This window comes from Colletes gigas, unplaced genomic scaffold (assembly GCF_013123115.1).
Source record: "Colletes gigas isolate AHSC1104 unplaced genomic scaffold, ASM1312311v1 Colletes_gigas_Sc00061, whole genome shotgun sequence".
Classification (NCBI taxonomy): Eukaryota; Metazoa; Arthropoda; class Insecta; order Hymenoptera; family Colletidae; genus Colletes; species Colletes gigas.
Window position 1 is genome coordinate 267,240 of NW_025106690.1, and position 17,287 is coordinate 284,526.

The window sequence follows — 17,287 nt, forward strand, 5'->3', positions numbered from 1 at the left end:
TGATCATCGAGAGATTGAAGAACTGTTCGAGTTTTCGTTTTGTTATCGGATTCTCGGGCACTTTACCACTCCTGTCGAGTCAAATTCCCATTCCCATTAAGTACGTATTCCTCGCAAAGTGGAAGCAGCTATTTATCTTTCAAAGTAATTTCGAACCACTGAATGAAAAACTATAATTTACGAAACGGAAGCTATTTGTGTTAACGCAAACATTTCTTGAAATCAAAGATTTTTCCTTAGCAAGACAACAGAGCGTTCATTTATGAGAGAAAATAGGTGCTGTGTAACGTATGAAACATTTTGTACATAGTTAACTGTAGATTATAAACTGTCTTCCCTTATTATTTAACAATAAGTCATCGAATACAGTTCATTTATTCCCCCGTCTCCTTTAAACATCGTCATCTCATCGATCTACGCAACACCAAGTCGCTATCTATCGCTTGGCAGCCATCCATGAGGATGCATGGTCTATGTCAGGGCTTGATCAGCCTTTTATTCAACCCTTGATCCAGCCATAAATCTTCAAGCCTCAAGACGCCTTGTCTTATTTGCCTCCGAAAACATCTTTAAGAATACCTTAGTTCCAACAGTCGAATAGAAATGTGCTATTACCCAAACGATAAAGTCAAAGATTTCTCGTGGTTTTTGTAAATAAATTTATGGTTACAGTTCATTTAATCGGAATGCATAGTATGTCTTTGTTAATTTGTTTTGTCCTTTATTTACGTATCCGTGCAATTCAATTTATTTATGTATATGCGCTGGAATGGCTGGATAGTTTCCATTACAGTTTATGCACTTTGTTGGAATAGTTTCGGATTGTAATGTTTCTACCCACATTTTAGGCAAGGTTGCTTTACAAAACGTTGCGGAATGTCCTAATTACTGATATTTATTATAATGCGTTAGTGTTTATTCTGTAATGTAATTTTATCAGGTTATTTCTCTATTGCATTTGTGGTTACAAATTCCTAAAAGGGTCCTAATGTGATTATTTTATAATTAACATTTCAGTGAGTTCATTTCAGATATTTGACAGATGCGTTTATTTATTGCGGTTAGGGGAGGGTACCGCTATCACGCTATATTATTTTAATGAGGCCTACAATGGAAATCGACAGATCTCATAATTCTTTCAACGATGTTGAATTGCCCGCTTTACGTATTAAAATTCTAAATAGGAACATAGTCTATTTCCACTTAACTGTTCTTCTATTTCCAACAAAACTATTGGTATATCATTAATAAACCAAGTAGTCAGGATTTTACTTATCAGTTTTAATGGTCATCTATAAATTATTGGTAAAACTCTCGATAACCACTTAAAATTAGAACGGAATGTATTTTATTATGTAGAATCGATAATTTCAGGCGCACACCGTGCTTAAATTATTATAGAGAGGGTCACGAAAATTATTCTAGATATATAAACGACATCATTATAACGATTATGAGATCTGTCCACTTCATTTGTGGACCTCATCGAAAAAATATAACGTGAGAATAATACAGTCCACTGACCGTAGCAGTTGGGCGCCTAAAACAGTGTGTATCGTGAACTTTAACAGCCCATTGATATTTTAATAACAAAATAACTATGATAAAAATTACTTATTTTGCAGTAACACATTCTCTTTTTTAAATTCTCAACGTCAAGACCAAAAATTTATCATAGAATAGAGCTTCCCTCTAAAATAAACACGAGTTGAAAAAATCGCGTTTTCCTTTGAATTTTTATTACTTAATTTAAAAGTACCAGCTGGTAAAAATTCCGGAAAAAGACTCGGCGATCCCCAGCTTCGCGATTAAATGACACGACACGATTAAGTGACTCGCGTGAATATTCATGTGGCCGGGCATTAGCATACGGTGTTCCAAGGGCGCTGAAAAGAATTCGCGAAACTCGTTCACCCAAGAAAGTGAAAGGTCCCGAAATAATGCAGGGGAAAAAGAGTCTTAATAGACGGTGGAAAAATTGCGAGGAAAATTTATTTCCATAAAAATAAATTGCAACTGCTCAAAGAGATGGTTCATAAAATAAGGATAGAAACGGATGACCAGCTTTGAGAATGTATTTACCATTATTTCTAATACTCTAAATTCTTGCAGGAGTAATTTTCAATTTATATCTTTCCAAAAAAGTAACTTCGAACGTAAGTTTGTACAAACTGTCTTCGTCTACTTGGCCTCGGTTTCATGCAATATTTTGCCCTCACATTGTTGGACACTCTGTATTGCATATAGTGGAACAGTTAACTTGAAAGTATCGTGTATACGCGCGTCACTGTCGCCTCCAAAAAGGTTGAAGCGACAGTATCGAGAGCATAGTGCGGCACACGTCTCCCATAGTTTTACATGTCCGGTAACATTCTCCGTTTCAAGTGTTTCTACGTGTACGGATGCTTTTCCCGACAACTACATGGAACCGGACAGCCGTGAAATTTCCAACCGATGAAAATTGCAGTTATCGCGCCCGTACCCCCGCGCTTTGATCCCCCTCTCTTGGAATTCTGGTTAACTCATTGTGACGGCGGCTGCGAGCAACCGCTTGGGAAACTGGGCTGGCGAAGTGCTCACTGTTCATGTGGTTAGTCGCTGAGGTCGATATGAGAATTTCTCGCGACCAACTGCTTTTTAACCTTCTGCGGTCGTAAGTCCGTGATAAAACCGATATATTCCCTGGCACGATTTAATTTAAACATCGGTTTCGAAATTATTTATTTAACGTCGTTATCGCGTGAAGCTTGCGGTATCACAAATGTAAAATAAACGTCCATTTATCGCGACGAACGATATACCAAAAAGAGCAAATTTGAATTCCATATTACCATAGTTTTTATTCAAATGCACCAGTTATTTCTCAGAAAGATTACTGTTACGACGTGAAATAACAATTACGATTTATTCTGTGTTGCAGCGTAACTGTAAATTGATAAAGCCAGCGGATGTAGAGTCAGACCTTTCATACAATCAAGTTTTGCCTATAATCAAGTGCCATTAAGGCTATTTAATTATTAAATTCATTCAAATTTGCATAACCCTCCAAATCCAGGCGTTCTATGACTGTACTACCTGCAATAACATTGAAAACCGGTGCTATATGTTTTATGGAGAGTCAGGTATCGCAGGACACAACTAGCTGCCTCGCGGAAAACCCCAAACGAGGGAAAATTATTAAAAATAACCGTTACATGTCGCCTCCCACCGATCAACTGCGCCTCCAAACTGATTTGGCCAGTATATTGGCAATTTTTGACCAATCTAAGACCGATGCTGCCTCCCATGGCCTGGGGTACGCCCATGGCGAGGTTAGCTTCTTGGGCAACCTTGGCCCAGAGATCAGATAAAAATTGACTCTTAAGGGGTAAGACCATTGTAAAAACCTGAAACGAAGCGTTCTTTTGCGATTTGTTCTTTTGGGTGGATGGAAAAGTAAGAGGATAATCATATTCAAGAATGTTATTAACCATGTCATTAAGTATTACAAAAAAATAATTTATTAAAAAATAGTGCAAAATGACGACGCTGGAGCCATTCTCGCGAGGCGTGTTTTAAACTTGAGGCGCTCTGCGGCACGCAGTGTAACTGACGCAAATTTGCATTTGGAAGAAAACAAAAAATTTTCTCTTAATCTACATGAGTATAGCTAGAGAAATACGTAGGGGAACTTCGATAAGTTAATTTTAACATTATTTATTGACAAATGATTGCCCCATTTTTTGTACGAAATTGAACTTTTTACTTCAAATGCTCGCCAATAACACAAAAATTAATGTTTCAAAAATCCCCTACGTATTTCTCTAGCTGTACTCTGTAGATTAAGAGAAAATGTTTTGTTTTTTTCCAGATACAAATTTGCATCAGTTACACTGCGTGGCGTAGAGTGCCTCAAATTCAAAACGCGCCTCGCGAGAATGGCTTCAGCATTCTCATTTTGCACTATTTTTGAATAAATATTTTTTTTTAACACTTAACAACATGGTTAATAACATTCTTGAACATTATTCCTCTTATTTTCCCATCCATTTGAACAAAAAATCGCAAAAAAACGCTTTATTTCAGGTTTCTACAGTGATCTTACCCCTTAAACACCACTCATCAATAGTATATTCAAGAATTTGTACATTTCAGCTATTCAACGTAGAATAAATTGTTATTGGTTGTTACAAGATTCCACTGATTGTGATTCAAGTATTTGCCTTCCGTATCCCACAAATATTCACTCGTTATTAACGTTGACGTGTGAAGTTGAGCACATCAGAAAGTTTCTTTCATCAAATTTAAATTATTTTGCTCAACCCCTCAACAATTACCGATATCTTTTATAATCATGTTGCAATCCCCCAGAACGAGGACGATGGTCAGATAACATTTTTATCGGAGCAAAGATCGTCTCATTTTTCGTGAACGTATAATTTGGCGTACCAAGGGTTAAAGATACTTGAAGATCGTAACGATTGACGCGAGAATTCCGTTCGTTGAAAATTCCTGTCCCACCCACGTTTTCAACTTCTTCATTCCTCGCTCGAGGAAGACTATCGAGAACTGCGACGACAAAGTGAACACGGAACGTGATGTCGAACAGTGAAAATCGACAAGTATTTTTCTCCAAGCTTGCATGTTTCTGTTGGCGAAAAAAATCCAAAAAGTATTTTCTTTCGCGCACCGGACTATCAAACAAATTTGATAGTTTTACGTTTACGAAACGAAATGAAAATATAATGGTTCTCTTTCGAAAATAGAAACATCTCAATCGTTAACTGAAAAACTAATTCAGTGATTATACAAGATAGTACAATTTTATAATTAATTTACTACTTGTACGAAATGCATTTTTGGGAATAAAAATTAATGGACAGCTTTACGAACGTAGTCGTTCGAGACTCGTTAAATGTCTCGAGGCTCATCCAGACTTCAAAACCGACCAAAACTTTTAAAACCAATCAAGATCAGAATTTTCAAGACCAATCAAACTTTAAATACTTTCTTATATCGAGTAACGTTTGAACATTTTTAAATACATCGAATCTCTTTGAAGATGAAAAATCCAGCGCGCGCCACTTTCTGGCCATTTTTGCCATTTTCTGTTTCGCAACGTCAAAGTTCTTTATGGCGTAAACAACACGGCAATTTGACTTTAAAAATTGCTTCACGGGTGAACTTTGCCGTATAAATCTACGTAATGCTGAAACGCGGCTGCAAAATGGTGCGTATCGGTTGTGTGCACCGAGACTAATACAATCAATTAGGTTACAGTACAGTGAATTCGAGCGTACTCCTTCGAATGAATTTTTATTCACTTCCCATTCTATCCGTTTACTGTTCAGTTTCTATAATACACCACAGTACTTCTAAATTTCACGACTCATCCTCGCGAAGCAATTAAGCGAACGTTTCGATAACTTGTAAAACTATGAATCGACAAAGTTAGGTGGACAAGTGAATAATCGTAAACAGTTACGAACGGATGGAGTTTCGAGGAAACGCTCGGTCCCTGGAACGATTATACGCAAACGGGAATAAAATCTCGTTGTCGCGAAATCGCACGCTCGTAATACGTTTCGCGATACGCTGGTATTATACGGTACATGAAATTCAGGAGGCAACGTTCCGAGGGACCGACAGATCTCGTCTGAATATTTTACAGGCCGCCGCAATGCCGGAGGTGTCGCGCATGCCGGAGTGTCGATGCATAAAATTTCATGTCACATCCTGGGACGTTCTCGAAGAAAATGAGAGCGAGGGAAGCCAGAGACGAGGAGAAAAGGAAACGGTGAATGTGAAAGCGAGAGAGGACGGAAGGTAGAAAGTGAAAAAGTGAGTGGCGAAGGGAGGAGAAACGGTCGAGGCGAGATAGAGACTTGGTTTACAACGTACTCGTTTTTGATACGCGGGCTAAAATAGTACGCGTTCACTGGCGAGACTATTCAACGGACGATAAAAATCGCATCGACATTCGCGCGTGCCAAAAACACCTTGATTGCGCGTTTTTTCCTAATTCAAAAGTTTTTAATCAGAGTTCGAGTCATCATTGGTTCGAACAAAGATGTGAACATTACGCAAGATTATTATGGAAAGAGTAGTTGCAGTCTTTTCTTTATTCTTCTTCCTCGTGCCAGAAATATTCTTCGAGGTTTGCAATATTTTTTAGTATTCGAGCTGCCATTGTACAGTTAGAATTTACGACCTACACTACACGCGTCACTTTATTCGAAAGAATGTCTCCAGTGGGTCGCGCTGCATTCAATGCACTGGACACGCGTTTGTTTCTCTTCTGTTCGCTCTTCCAATGTAACTTTTAACTTTCGTATGCACGGACCTTTTCATTCAAACGAGCGGTTGTTGCCGTATTTTACGTCGTCGTTCGATTGAAACGACGCTCGTTATCGCTGTGATACAATATCGTCGATCAATATCCAATTCAGAATAAAATTAAAATTACCTTGCTGCCTAATCCAAAAATGCGAATCTTAATGGCTCGATTTTTTAGATTCTGTGCTTAAATCGCCCAGATTTAGATTTCCTTTTGAGTTTTGTGTTTAACTTTGTCAGCACTTTAACGTCTTTTTATAATTAAAGTACGTTTATTTCGTTATGGAGGCACCCAAAAAGGTAGTTTTTGTTGTCCTAGGTTACATTAATTACGAAATTCGGGAAAAAGTGAGATACGCTTTTTGGCTTAGGGTGGTAGACCCTCATTAAAACGTTCTACCTCGGGTCTAATCGAAACGTTTTAACGAAGGTTGGTCACGAATTTCTTCCTGAAATCAACCTTTTTTTTTTATCTCTGTTTGAGTCTGAACATACCATATGCCGCCTAACGAGTGCAAACGAGAACGAGGAGCGGGAAGAGAACGATCTAAACTTTAAAGACGATGACAACTTCTAATGCAAAGTAAAGATTTTATATTCGTGACAGTATCGTCGATGGATTGGCGATAGTTTTTCAATTATAATGGATCGAAGATTGTTTCGAATTATACGTTTTTAGAAATCCTTCGAAATGCAAGTGTTTGGATACATTTTCATCAACAACTTTTTCTTCGTCTATCGATGACACACTCGCGAATGTAAATTGACAAACATAAAAGTCTTTCCGTTGGACGAAATTCAATCCCCTATTCGATAAAGATCGTTCTCAAACAGCAGACTGGATTTTGTTTACACAGATTCTAATCGTCCAACTCGATAGATCGTTCAAGCTGAATGTACGTAAATATTCGGTAGAGGGTGTGAGTCGTTTATCGATAGAAAAATGCAACGTTTTAACGAGAAAGCACTGTGCTATGCGATTACTTCTGCTTCCCAGTTATCGTACAAACACTTCTTTGATCCACTGTACGGAAGTTAGAAATGTTTCAATGAAAATAACGAAGAGCAAAGAGAGAGGAAATCGAAGTTGGAAACGAATGAAATAGCGAAAAAATAAGGCTGCGCAGGGAAACGAGAAGAAAAACAGAGTCCAGGAGGTGTCGTACGTGATTCAAAAGTTAAAGAAGTTCGAGAATCGAGTTTGAAACGCGCTCGTTTTCGCAGGCGTGTTCGACTGCGACTTCCCGACGACCGGTCGGGATCGCGAGGGGGCAACGCGCCAGATTTTTGCATAATCTTCGCATTTGTTTTAACGATGCGGTCGCGTCGACACGCGAAGCTATGCGAGAAGAAACCACGGCGTAACCGCATCGAAAATTCACGCTCCGCGGTGTCGCGGATTTCGCGTGACGCGTCGCGATTTCTTGCTGAACTGGTTCCGCATTCCTAAGGCGGTGGTTTGCGATCGTCAACGTTTATGACGACGCGTGTCAAACTCTACTGTGCCCATAAAAATCAATTATACTCGTTAAAGTCGACCGACATTGTTGTTAACGCGTTGACCACTGCTTTTAAAACGTTTTCGCTTCTTTGATAACGTCAGCGGATGCGTATAACGGATGTGCTTAACCTCTTCACGCCCTTGGCCACATATGAGGACGTTTAGTTTTTTTTTTTATAATTATAGTTATTGTCAATAATAAATAGACCAAAAAAAAAAAAAAATCGTTCCTGGAGAGGTTAAAAACTTGATGTGAGTAGCTGGCATAAACACACTTTACCCAAACCTTACTTAAACCTAACTATTCTATCTAGTAATTAATATAATGGATTAAGTTTAGGTTAGATTCTATTATACGCATTCATCTTCTATTTCAATTTTCTTTATTAATATTATCCAATATTAACTTGATACAGTATACATTATTTTTCGTTAGTCGTCATGATTTGAATAGAAGAATACCTGCATTTTTTTATATAATGGCAGGCATTTTTCCAATTTCTGTTAATAATAACGACAATAATAATAATAATAATAATAATAATAATAATAATAATAATAATAATAATAATAATAATAAAGAATAAAGTTTAATATTTTATCTTCAACTCAACCCGAGGCTAATTCAGACATAAAATTATTTTTGCAAATACCTCGAAAACGAAGGGCGAGCGGCAGTAACATGTATAAAGAAAAAATCTTCATAACAGTGACCTTGACAACATATTTCAAGGTTATCGAAATTGGTGAGGAATCGCTAAAGCAAATAATTATCACGTCAGCTACTTCGTTCGATTAAAATCCAATCAAAAATCATTGGGGAATTGTCACGAAGAAGGTTTCAAACATAATAGGCAATTTGAAACAGTAAAAGTCTTGAAAGCAGCCACATTAATATGTAAAATCGCATTTCCTGAAACCGTAAGATGCCAAGCAGGTTGAATAAAATTTTATATTGCTCGAATGTATTATTTTACAAGGTTTATCGAGTAAATGGATTCGTTTATTGCTATTTTCCATCGAATTTTAAAACAGGAATGTGCAGGAGTGCAGTTATGCTTTCGCATCTCCATGCATAAACGATTCGTTTCGCTTCGAACAAATTTACCGCCATATCCCTGTAGAATTGAACAGAACCGAAACTGTACAAGCTATTTTATAACATCAAATCTTCTACTTTACCTTCTAATATATTATTTACTAGCGATCTATCGCACCCGAATGCATAATCAGGAAGATACGCTGTTGCGGCCGCATTGCGAAATCGTAAAAGATTCAGCGTCGAGTCCTTTCAGGACAAGGCGCCCAATGCGGTATCTCGTTTATAGAAGATCCGCGAGAAGTACCTTTTTTTCACCGTCTTAAACGCTTTGTTCGTCTTAACGAGAATAGGAAAAGGAACATTTAAATGTTCCCCGTGAGTAACGCCGCCGCGAACGAACGTTCCAACTTCCGTGAAACTCGTCGTTTCGATTCTCCCCTTTGCCTGGCCAAACAATGCTCTTGGCTCTTTCGAAAGTTTCAGTGCACCGAGCTTAGCACGTTCTACGTTCTACGTAACTATCGCGCAATCCCGCTTGTAGAGTAGTTGAAAATGGGGATCATCCCCTTTCTTACGTGGTAAGCCGTCCATTTGGTTGATGAGGGTATCGTTCTAACAAGCAGCCTTAAAATTTTAAACCCCGTAACGCGATGCAACATATTGTACATCATCCTCCCAGTCTGGAAAATTTTTGGCAAATTTTACTGGTCCCCATATTCGCTACCCGATACACCCATTGATATTCCAGGGCAAACTATAAAGAAAATTAATATTGCAAAGAGTTTTTACTATAGTAGTGTAATTTACAAAATATTCTACACAGGATTTTCCAATAATCACGGTTTAGCAGAGAAACAGATGAATAATACTTGAAAAATAAGTAGAGAATATAGAATGAAATTAGTTGATACGAGCCACAGTTATAGAAAAAAATATTTACCTTAAGAACTCGTAACAAAAGTTGCATGTAATAATTGTCATAGCATTTAAAGGCTCGGAATATGTACATTTGTCAAAGAATAATCTGGTTTACGTTAACGCGTATCGATCGACGACTTATCTACGACTGATTACTCGATTTCCACGCTTCGCTGTAGGCGCTAATATGCGCAATCTGAACCGACAGGTGTTTCTGTTACACAAGAACTTTTATTTTTACTTCCGATCAATTTCATTGAAATTAAAACTTTTACTTATCCGTTCTCATCGGAACTTATAACGTGAGAACTTTTATTATAAAAGTTCTATTTCAACCGTTTCGACGGGACGTATTGAAAAAGTTCCATAACTGTTTCGATTCCTGATTGAAAGTAAATCTGTGGGTCAGTTTTGCTTCAATATTCTCATTAATGGCTGTTTGTTAGATTTTGCACAGAATTATTTCAGCATCATAGGAACTCGTGTTGATAGTTTTAGCACAGACGAGATATACGAATAGACCTTACATGGATATTTACAAAAAAGTATTAAACAACATTTCCGTAGAACGTCAAACAAATTTATTCAAAATCAAAAACAAATTTTTAAGGAAAATCGATAGGTAAGTGCCTAAATTTTTCGGCGAAAGAAAAAAATTTCACGCAAGTAATTAAGTCAATATAAAGCTTCTTCACCATTTTTTTATTATTTTTAATTTTTTTACTACGTTCCACCCTTTCGAAAAATCTGAAAAAATCAGAGATTACTAATTCTTTTGAGAGCTTTATACTGTATAAAAACGAACGTGGTCACTTGATTACTTCGACAAAAAATCACCGGTTAAAATATTTTCGAATTTTTTAAAAATCGAATTTGCATAAAAAAATTCTGAAAAAATTCTCGACTATGTACATTAATCGATAGAATAACCATGATTTTTTTCATAATTTTTCATTGACCAGAACGGGAGATATTAAGGATAAACCAAAAAATGATTGTCACCCCCGTAGACGAGATACCGGGTTGAAAATCTGTGAAAAGGGTTTTTTTCGAACCACCTATCGAGTGGTATTAACTCTGTTCAATTTTTTGGGGGACACTTTTACCATGCTTATTCGGCTAGATCCTTTCATGCGAATGTTTAAAACGACATAACTTCTAAATGGATTGGAGGACTTTAATGTTTCAAAGTGCAAACAACGCGTATTTTGGTGAAGAATATTTAGAAATCCTAAAAATGTTGAGGAAATTATTCCTTAACTTGTGAAAGGAAAAATAAGCTGCCATACTAAAAATGATGTTTTTATTTATCGTAAAATAAAGAGCTGCGTCTTCCATTAAGAATCTTTGTTAGGGTTTAAAAGATTATCACTTACGAAGAGATCAAAATTGTTTAATAGCTTTAAGTGACAAGTTACTGCGAAATAAGGGAGTAATTAAAGTACTTTTATCGCTCATAATCTTACGGCAAAGGTTCGACAATAAGACGACTCATTTTCCTGCTTCACGTGGTAAAGTCGATAATTCTTATAAACCGAGATTATGGAATTTTATTTTGTTAGGCTAATAAAGCGGTCCCTATAAAGAAGATCCCCCATTGCATAATATAAAGAGCTTTGTCCCGCTCCGTCGTTTTTCCCCTACAGGAGGTAAAGGCGGCTTTAAAAGGTACAAACGCGTTCCTTTAGGCAGTGTGCGCATAACGGCGTACTCTTCTCCTCTTGGCGTTGTTAGAGCAGCAATCTTCTTTATGTGACGATTGTGCGTCATTGCAGTCGATGGTTGGCAATAACTCATAAACCATAAGCATTCGTAAACCATAATACACATTTATATAACTGTTTCCTCGATATTTTTTGCCATTACAAGACTTTTCTCGTAGGTCGTGTAATAGAAAAACCCCAAACTCAATTTCGTCATTCTTGATTTTCGTTTTATTTTGGTATGTAGATTCACCACTTACAGTTTCGAACACCTGTAACCTAAGACCCCGCATAAGTTGCCTATTACGAAAGCGGCCAAGTTCATTTATTCAACGAAATTCATGCAAACAATGTTTAAAAAACACGTTGATTTTGTGTATAAGAAAGTACAAGTCTCAATGAAGTACAATTTCTAAAACTAGAAAAACATTGAATTATGTGCATGGTGTAAATTCACGAATACGAGTGTTTTTATTATACATTCTCAAATTCGTAATATTAATCAAATATAAGAGCATGATGGATTCGGTGAGGCAGATATCACCTGCACAGTATGATTATTTCGAAATCCTTCACAATGGCAGCAATGGAGAAGAGCGTGCATATTTTAATTAATGTAACGGTCAGAAAATGAACAAAAACATTAAAATTAAATAAAGGTATATTGATTTCTTGTCATATGTAGTTTGAAATTCGAAAACACGCTCCCTCGGTCAATGTTTACTCTAATTGTAAGCTGCGCGATTGCGCAGCAATTGTACGTCTCCTCCCACTATCGACTAAAAGCTGCTGTATCTGATTTCTCAAATATTATTTTATTAACACATATATATAAAACTTTTTACTACTTTTACACGTACAGGTTGATTTTGAAATCGCGATACGCTCGGGAAACATTGATGATTAATAGTAGTGCACAATATAAAATACAATTTTTTTTTATACCTTGCGCCATTTTGAATGTTCGTTAAAGGGACCAGGCGATGAGACGTGTATAATATCCATATTGTTTAAACATTGATAAATTTATTTATCTGCGATGACCAGTAGCGTACAATCAGTCAATTAACGGTTGCCAATATTTTTCAGTCGATGGACATGCAAAACCTTTTATATTTCGAAACAGAGATAAATGGAGCCACCACTTTCATAATGAATGGCTTGTTACATATCATTCATGCATGGGGCTGAAACGTTTGGTGACTTGGGCGTTGGCTCGAGCATCTAGCGAGCAACCCTTTGAACGGGGTTGACTCATGCCGTATGCGCACACCCGGCCCAATTTTCATTGCCTTTTATGGTAATGCCCCGCCTTAGTACTGAGCATTTTCAACTATATAAGGGCCGCGGTTTCTTACTCGGGGAGCTCAGTTTTACCTAAACTCTTGGCACGACGTTACTGTGACACTCAGGGCAAGATCGGGCTATAATCCCCTTCAAGCAACTATCTACGACTATCTACCTTAGCGGTTTATCAGTGAGTGTCCAGTAATCGAGTGCGAGCTCCCGCGAACGCGCCGCGTAAAAGCCGATAACAAATCTTTCGCCTTCGAGGCAATTTAGCAATTGTACAACTTCTTGTAAACCCATAGCTGTACTTGAGCATCGTCAAAAATATATATTCAAGTTATTGTTCCTTACGTGTGTTATTCACTCAAGGCAACCCTGAACCCTATTAACCGTAAGGCTAGGGGTATCTCACGAACCCGGTACACCTTTACCGCTCGAGGTGTACCATCACGACAGAGAGCAAGATCCTAAAACATCCTAAAAACATACGTGGCTCCCAGGGTATAAAGCCCCTGGTTCGTCCACTCCTACTAGCGGCTCCCAGGGTATAGAGCCCCTGGTTCGTCCGTGAAACCATTCATTTTCCCTATAAATCTAACCCCGTGGCTCCCAGGGTATAGAGCCCCTGGTTCGTCCACGTAACCTCCACCTACGGCTCCCAGGGTATAGAGCCCCTGGTTCGTCCGGACCTCCTTTCTTTTCCTAACCATACCCAAAACCACCGGTCGAGTACTGCCCCTCGACCGAATCCAGGATCTCGCGCTCCCGCTCGTAACAGGCTCGTGCTATGGTGGACGAGTCTGTCTGAGAATTCTTCTAAATTAACAATGATGGCAAACCAGCAATTTCAGTGAATGCTATTATCCACTAGTCATTAGCTCGTTTACACAGATAATCAAATATTTTTAGTTCCAGCATACAGATCTCGAACGTGACCTTTAGAAATGGCGAGGCAAATTTACTTCTGTATCCGTTAATCTAAAAATATTTCAAATAACAGCACAGGGTAGTAACAATCTCGGTAATTATATTGATGTTTCTCATTATCGCTCGAGCATCGTCCGCCGCGTCTTCGAGTGCTCCTGCGTAAAATTTAATTATGCCCACGGTCAAACATCGCAGGCGTAATGAAAATGAGAAATAATTTACTTGTCGAGAAACGATTCCGCATTTATCTGAAAAGTTCCGCGGAAAAGAATCCACGGTGTGCTGACGGAAATTGCATTGCCGGAAGCGGTATGAAACTCTTTCATAACCGCGCAGGGCGCAGAGAGAAATCACTTTTGCTGAAACCGAACTGGCCCCGCGAAGATCTGAAAATTAAATTTACTTCGTTGCTCCTTGGACTGGAAATCTTTCCCCAGATACCTATAACGTTCCGATGTCGTCCACCGTGCGGCTTCAAGGTATATTCAACGACCCCCCCCCCGGACAAGGGCGAGAGAAAATGACAAAAAAACGTATCACGCGATAGAATAGGTACGAGTTGGACGTTGCTCAAGAAACAACTAAGTTTAACCGTTCGACATGATTAGAATTTCTGATTGTAATATAATACAAAATTTTTGGAGCTTTTTTTCTGTCTACGTAAAAGTAGGAGGAGTTTGAGTCATAATTTTACCCTCTTGAAAACAGTGTACAAAATATGAATTTTTGAAATGAATATTAGACTAGGTGGATAGTTAAATTGATAGTTCATATTAATCACAGAGAAACGAGAATATGAAATATTTTTTATTTTAACTTTGATTTCAAACTCACATTTACCGAAATTTAAATTTTACAAATGCGTATTATAGGCAAAACTGACTATCGAAAGAAAATGTTTGAAGAGAACAAAATTATATTTTTGAAAGTATTTCAATTGCGTTTGATAACGAAATTTATATTTGCTCTGCGAGCGTTTAAGCATCACTTTTGCTATCGTTGATCGATCGTATCAAAATTCAATTATCGGTAACGTTTTACCTCGGTATTGTTCCTGATAATCGATGTTTTGCTGTAATTAGGATACACTAATTAGAAGTTTATGAGATGCAATCAATTTCCCGTTTATTAAACCTCGGTTTTCGGATCCTTTGAACTCGCAGCATGCAATTTACGTTCGAACGCGTGCCTGTGTGTACGTATGAGGTTACTTCCTCGCCGCAGTCGAATTTATACATATTCCAAAGTTGACTTGGTGCTTAGGCGTGCTGAGCACACTTTTCTTGCAATCTGCAACCTACCGCCGAGTGCTCGACCACATCAAGCGTCCTACACACGTACGACCTTCGTGTGAAGTACACGACGTATACCGTATCGTACATACGTCTGAGTGATTAAAAGCAGAGCAAAGAAGAGGAAATGCAACCGAAGGTTGAAGCGTTTAATTGTCGTACAATATTGACAATTTTTTTTCACTCGTTAAACAAGATTAGAATTTTTAAATTACATTTACAGTTCGAAGAAATTGACTGTTTTCGTTTCATTGTTGTTTCAGTTTCACCCCTAAGGGGCGTGAGTTAAAACCGTTCTTCAATGTTTAAAGCATGCGTGTTGAAACTTTACTTTTTCTCATACTCGCGAACCCCATGCTCTTTTAACAATTCCGGCCACACGGAGCAGAGTTCCTTTCCGCTGTTTTTCCGACCTTGACTTCCGCCCCCGCAGAGCAGGGGTAGTTTTATAGCAGAGTATACGACGCCGGATGCTCGCCATTAAATGCCCCGCGCACGTACGACCTTCGTGCGCAGATATTCGCTACATTCTGTCGTACATTCTTTCGCGCCAAGTTAATACGACTGTAAGACTTCTCTAGTCCAGAGCGCATAGATAAACTTGAACGCAAGAAAATAACACTTCTTGGCGGCTAATGGAGCAAATTTCTTTATTACAGTATCATATATTACTATCTACACGCAATTTAATCTTTAGTCGTGGTTGGCTGATCTCAAGAACTCTAGAAAAGAGAAATACAAAACACCGTGCAAGGTATTCGTCTTCATTATACGCGTACTACAAACAAAATTCCGGTAAATACGCGGAACGTAGCGAGACTACGCGAAGTCAACTTTTAACGAGAGACTTCAGTCAGTTCGATATCCCAACGTTCAAACTTTCATCAAGAATAGATCAAGCGATCAATCAAACTCAAACACATTCGAACTACACGTATATTCTGTTTCTAACACCTGTAAATTCTATACTGTTAAAGTTCTACCAATCAATCTCCTCTATCGAACCAGTCGCGTGTCATTAATTTGCCATAAGACATCCGATCGTCTATCATCGAGAGTAAACGGTACTTGCAGCTTCCTGAAATTCTTCGAATCGCGGTGTTCCGATCCTCGACGTCTCTATTTAACTGAAAAAGTCATCCGTCGGCGAATAATTAGACCAGATCGGTGTACGCGGGATCGCAGGTCCAGCAATTACATCCCGTTGCACATTTACGTGTTGACGCGTCATTATGTTACAGCCTGATTACGTCAGTCGGGCGTCCGCAAAGCAGATAATCGCTATTTGTCAAGATAAGTAGCTGCGGTCTGTCATATAGCACCGAGCACATCCACAGCCACCTTGCACCCCTTTCCTTATTGCCTGGCGATTACGTAATTATCGAGGATATTGCCGCTGTATTGTGGAGCATCGTAACACTATGAAACCCATAGCAATAATTAACCCAATTAGAGTTGGCCCGTTCTCGTTGTTACCATATAAATAATATTTTGTTCGATGTTTGAGCACAAACAGCAAAATATTCGTGCACGATAGATTGGCTTTCCATGATATTAAATTCGTATTGTTATCGTTATTTCGTTTAATAAAAATTTTCTTTGAGGAATCAGTTTTACATCGTAAATTCACCGTATCAACAGTCGTAAATGCCAACTAAGTACTTTTAATATTCCGTCGTAAAACAGTTATCATAATGTCGGGGGAATAATATTATTTTACTACTACCACAGACATCTTATGGAAAGTGTTACACGAAGGGCGTTCGAAATTATTATCCTTTCGGAAGAGGAGTACATTATTGCGGTGGATGAAAAAGAATTTGTAAGTGGACAGCTTGGGGAGCATTAAAGGAAGTCAATTTTACAGCAGTTGGAAAGAAACAAATTTCGACTCTTTTGAAGAAGAATATCGTGGCTGAATTTTTAAATTTACTTATCGTTGTTTTATAGAATTCGTAACTTGAAAATATTTGAGACGAATCAGTGTACTCGTATTATTTATTTATTGTAAAGGTCGAAAATGATCAAATGATTTGCAACGAAATTGAAATGCCGGGTTACGTCGGATATATTTCCGCTGTATGTTGATATTTTCCCGGCATTCCGTTGCTCAGTTTTTATTCTAAATTACGTGGGATCCATTTCAGAAAAATAATAATTCCGGTCGGTTGTGTAAGCGTAATCGATATTGAAAAATATTCTCGATGAAACTTTGCTTGCTGAAATTTCGCTTTCACGGGCGAAATAAATGGACAAAGTCGAAATACGCGCGATCGCGGAAATATCATTGCAACGTCAG

At 38.1% G+C, this 17,287-nt stretch overlaps 1 protein-coding gene across 1 annotated transcript in view; it reads left to right on the forward strand.

Annotated features, from left to right (window-relative positions):
- The window catches only part of LOC122403568 (deleted in malignant brain tumors 1 protein-like), a gene marked incomplete at its 5' end in the record, with an annotated part of 233,446 nt that overhangs the window by 198,529 nt on the left and 17,630 nt on the right, over window positions 1-17,287 (forward strand). The window lies entirely within an intron of this gene.